This window comes from Gossypium arboreum, chromosome 3, assembly GCF_025698485.1.
Source record: "Gossypium arboreum isolate Shixiya-1 chromosome 3, ASM2569848v2, whole genome shotgun sequence".
Taxonomy (NCBI): domain Eukaryota; kingdom Viridiplantae; phylum Streptophyta; class Magnoliopsida; order Malvales; family Malvaceae; genus Gossypium; species Gossypium arboreum.
Genome location: NC_069072.1, coordinates 110419042 through 110424108, shown reverse-complemented (window position 1 = coordinate 110424108; position 5067 = coordinate 110419042). Strand labels below are relative to the sequence as shown.

The 5067-nt window shown below is 36.2% G+C and overlaps 1 non-coding gene across 1 annotated transcript; it reads left to right on the top strand.

The window, feature by feature from the left end:
* The first annotated feature begins 2961 nt into the window (after positions 1–2961).
* Positions 2962–3068, top strand: LOC128291140 (small nucleolar RNA R71). The gene has a single exon (XR_008280916.1). It is a non-coding gene; the product is annotated as a small nucleolar RNA R71 (small nucleolar RNA).
* Positions 3069–5067: the final 1999 nt, after the last annotated feature.

Here is a 5067-nt window from a genome sequence, read left to right as displayed (position 1 = left end):
AAACACAATAGTTTAGAAATTTTCAAAAAATCTTTGATAAACCTTCGGTAAAAATCGGCATGGCCTAAGAAACTTCTGAATCCTTTCACATTCATTGGGGCCGGTAATCTTTTTATTACATCCACCTTTACTTTGTCGACTTCAATTCCTTTCTTTGAAATTCTATGCCCTAAGACAATCCCTTCCTTAACCATAAAATGGAATTTCTCCTAGTTAAGGACAAGATTTGTCTCTTCGCATCTCTTCAGTACCTTAGCCAAATTACTCAAACAAATATCATAAGTGTTACCAAAAATAGAAAAATCATCTATAAAAACCTCAACAAAATTTTCAACCATATCAGTGAATATTGCCATCATGCATCATTGAAATGTTGTAGGTGCATTGCATAAACCAAAAGGCACTCACCTAAAAGCAAACGTACCGTACGGACAAGTAAAGGTTGTTTTATGTTGGTCTTCCGGGGCTACAACTATTTGGTTATATCCCGAATAACCATCTAAAAACCAATAGAATTCATTACCTGCCAGTAGATCTAACATCTGATACATAAAAGGCAACGAAAAATGGTCCTTCTAAGTGGCTTTATTTAGCTTTCTATAGACAACACAAATCTTCCAACCAGTAACAGTTCTTGTTGGGATCAATTCATTACGCTTATTCTCAACAATTGTGATTCCACCTTCCTTCGGCACACACTGCATCAGACTTACTCATGAACTATCTGAAATATGATAGATGATTCATGCATCTAACCATTTGATCACTCCTTTTCTCACAACTTCCTTCATAATAGGATTGAGCCTCCTTTGCCTATCAATTCGAGCTTTTTCACCTTCTTCTAGAATAATTTTGAGCATGCAAAATGAAAGGCTTATACCTCGAATATCAGCTATGGTCCAACCAATTGCTTTCTTAAATTTCTTTAGAACAGCAATTTGTTGCTCCTCTTGATCTTTTGTTAGTTCTGCTGAAATAATCACAGGCAAAGTGGAACAGTCACCTAAATAAAGGTATTTCAAATGAGAAGGAAATACTTTTAGTTTGAGTGTAGGTGGTTCTTCGATTGACAATTTGGGTTACACAAATTCTCTGACTTCCAACTCCAACTATTCAAACCGTGTGGATTGAATAAAATTTCTCGAACTGGCTTCCACCAGAACCATGTTTTCTTCACTTTCTTCATCCTCCAAAGGGGCAAACCCTAAGGTTATCTCCAATGGATCTTCCTCAAAATTGATTTCCATAGAAATCAAGGTTTCTAACTCTTTCATAACTAAACACTCTTTTTTCGGATTAGGAAATTTCATCGCTTTAAGAATGTTAAAATTTACCTGATCATCTTGAACTCGTATGGTGAGTTCGCCTTTCTGCACATCAATTAACGTTCTTCCAGTGGCTAGGAAAGGTCTCCCAAGGATGATTGGCACTTCCTTATCTGCTTCAAAATCTAGAATAATGAAATTAGCAGGAAAATTAAATTTATCGACTCTTACCAAAACATCATCGATCTTTCTTTTGGGGTATGCTAAAGATCGATCCGCTAGCTGAAGTGTCACAGTTGTAGGTCTTACTTCTCCTATTCCTAGCATCTTGAAAATAGACTTAGGCATCAAGTTGATACTCGCTCCTAAGTCACACAAAGCTTTACCACATTCAGATTCACCAATGTTATAGGGTATCTTAAAACTTCCTGGATCCTTTAATTTTGGTGGCAGCTTGTTCTGCAGGAACGCACTGCACTCCTTTGTCAAGGTGATAGTCTTATACTCACTCAGTCGTTTCTTCTTAGATAATTTATCCTTTATAAACTTCACGTAATTTAGCATTTGTTCTAAATCCTCCACCAATGGAATATTGATGTGTAATTACTTCAAAACATCCAAAAACTTCTTGAATTACACCTAGTGTTTCTGCTTGTGTTGCTTCAATCTTTACGAATATGGAGGTGATGGAACTTTCGATTGAACTGGATAACTTTTCTGAGTAGGTAAATCTGCATCCAAAGAAGATGTTAGAGTATCTGAATTCATTAAGTTAGGATTTACCTTGTCAGTCTTTGCAGATTTTGATTCATTTGGTGTAGGAATTCCAACAATTGGTTGACTTTCCTCCTTTTCAACAAGCTCGTCTTTAACCTCAATCAATCAGGGTTTTAGAATTTTACCACTTCGCAATTTCACTGCCTTGATATGTTCTTTACCTAAGTTTCTTGGATTCTCAGTATTGCTCGGCAATGTTCCTTGTTGTCTATTACGAAGCTCTGTAGCTAACTAACCCATTTGGTTTTCCAAATTTTTCAGTGTTACTGCTTGGCTCTGGATCAAAGCGTCATTCTTTTCCATGTATGCTTTCAACAAGTTCTCCAAACTATTTGATGATTCAGCTTGGGCTGGTTTTGGAGCTTACTGATTAAACCCTTGAGATTGGTTGGGTCTATGCTGCATAAAGTTGTTGTTTAGTCCATTTCCTTGGTTGCTCCAAGAAAATTTGGGATGATTACGCCATGAAGGATTACAAAAGTTGGACTAGGGCCCTTGTCCACTCCTATTTTGATGTTGGTTCCCCACATAGTACACTGACTTGGGATTCAATGGGTAATTCTCGAAAGAATGACCTTCCTCACAATACACACAGGAAACTACTTCAAATGGACTTGGTGGCTAAGCTGCAAAATTATTAGCACTATTAGTGGTAAACTGCTTTAACATAAAGGAAATAGACGATACCTGAGCTAATAACGAAGTGAGAGCATCAACTTCATGAACTCTAGCTACTCGTCTTCCTGAAGCTATTCGATTTGTTGGCCATTGATAGTTATTACTCGCGATCCTCTCGATGATCTTATAAGCCTGATTATAAGAGTTAGACAAAATTGCACCATTCGTAGAAGCATCTACCATCAATCTTGTATGTGCATTGAGACCATTATAGAATGTCTCCAACTGGATACAATGAGGAAACCTATGATGAGGGCACTTACAAAGTAACTCATTAAATCGCTCCCAAGCCTCATACAGAGACTCGTTATCCAATTGTTAGAAAGTTGTGATCTTGTTCTTCAACTTAGCGTTCTTGCTAGGCGGGAAATACTTAACCAAAAATTTCTCTGGTAATTCTTGCCATGTAGATATGGAACTTGATGGCAATGAATTGAGTTATGCTCGTGCTTGATCTTGCGATGAGTACGGAAACAACTTCAACCTCAGTGCATCTTCAGTCACACTGGCTATCTTGAATGAATCACTCGCCTCTATAAACAATCAAAGGTGGAGATGTGGATCTTCTGTGGGCATACCACTAAATTGGCCCACCGTTTGTAAATTTGAAACATCACTGGTTTCAATTCGAATTGGGTTGCCTCAATATTTGGCCTTCTAATTCCTAGATTTAACTCATTGAAAAGCGGCACAGCATGTTGTCTGATGCATTGATCCCTATCATCGGCAATGAAGATGGGATTTCGTACATGTTTGGCTTCATTACCTTGGTCTTGATTCTGTTTTCCAAGGTCCATTTCGTTCTATCTTTGAGCTGTTTGTTCAAGTCTTCTTTATCTGAAAGTTCACTCAATTTCAAGGTCTACTGGTAGTAAATTGATAATCAGATCTATGCTCATAAACACCTAAAAATAAAATCACAAAATTAAAAAAGAATAATTTAGTAATGTTAGAAATAACCAAATTGAAAATAAATAATTTCACAAAAAATGTCTATGGCAACAGTTGACAATTTTCAGCAACGGCGCGAAAAACTTGTAACGCTCGGGTTTGTGCAAATATACACAGTCGTTATCAAGTAATAAGTAAGTATCGAGTTATCGTCTCCACAGGGATTGTATTTGTGCTAAGTCAATTAATTTGTAAAATTATATTAACAATTTGATAAGTAAAAACAATATAATTGAGAAGTGATAATTTAAAAATATTAAACTAAATGCAATGATCCCTAATGTGATTTATCCTAACATGTAACTATATGAATGAAATAGATTTTAGCAGAATTAACACAATAAGCAACAACTATAACATAAATAAGCTAGGACAATTACTTTAATTCAACTCAAATTATTATCATCATGCTTATCAATATTCAGAAAAACATTCCATAGCAACTCGATCTTTCATGAGTTTGGAAACCATATTAGGTCCTTTCGGAATCCTTTACTTAGTAAATACGCATTTTACTGATCCTTATTTACTAAGAGTTTCTTAGTATTCGTGTGAGGTAACAGGGATGTGTTAGGTTTGAAATAGTTTAATCACACAAATCTAAAAACTATGCAGATAACAGAGCCTGGTTAGGGTTGTTATGTAACCTACAATTTAATTGGGTTAGGATCTAAATTGAGCTTACACATTTCAATTATGTGTCCATTAGCCATCATCTGGTTAGGATCGCTCAGCTAATTCAGGTGCATTTCAATCATGTGTAAATGAAATACAGACTTAATTTTAATTGAAAACATGATCGATTGAGGCACAAACATTATAAGCATGAATCAAATAAATATTATTCAATAAAAATAATCATCCTAGCTTAAATAAAATTAAGCTATCATTGTTGTAAACAAGAACAGTAAACACATAGCAAACATTCTTGAATTAAGTTAAAGAAGAGAAGGATTAAACCCAAATCAAAGTGGTTGTCACCCAAGACTCTGATTGATGAGGGCTCCTTCGTTCCTTCGCTTCACTCCTTTGCTGATGGCTCTCCGAGGTGGCCAACCAAGGGCTCTTTAAGAGGCTAATTTGCTAAAAATATTTATAGAGGGCTAAGAGATTTGAGAGAGGAGAGAATGATGAATGAGTGAGGGATGATTGAGGGATGAGGGATCATTAGAAAAGTGAGAAATGGGGTCCTATTTATAGGTGAGGCAAGGGAGCTAGTTTGTTAAAAATAGGAGTGTCCATCTTTTGCAAATTCATCAAAGGGCGGCCGGCCATGATTTCTGGAAATGTGGCTATTTTTTGCTTGATTTAAGTGCCACAACATCATCAGGATCAGGACTCGGTCAATTGCAAATCTCTGGGTAAATCTCCGATTTCTTCAACTCTTCAAGGACCT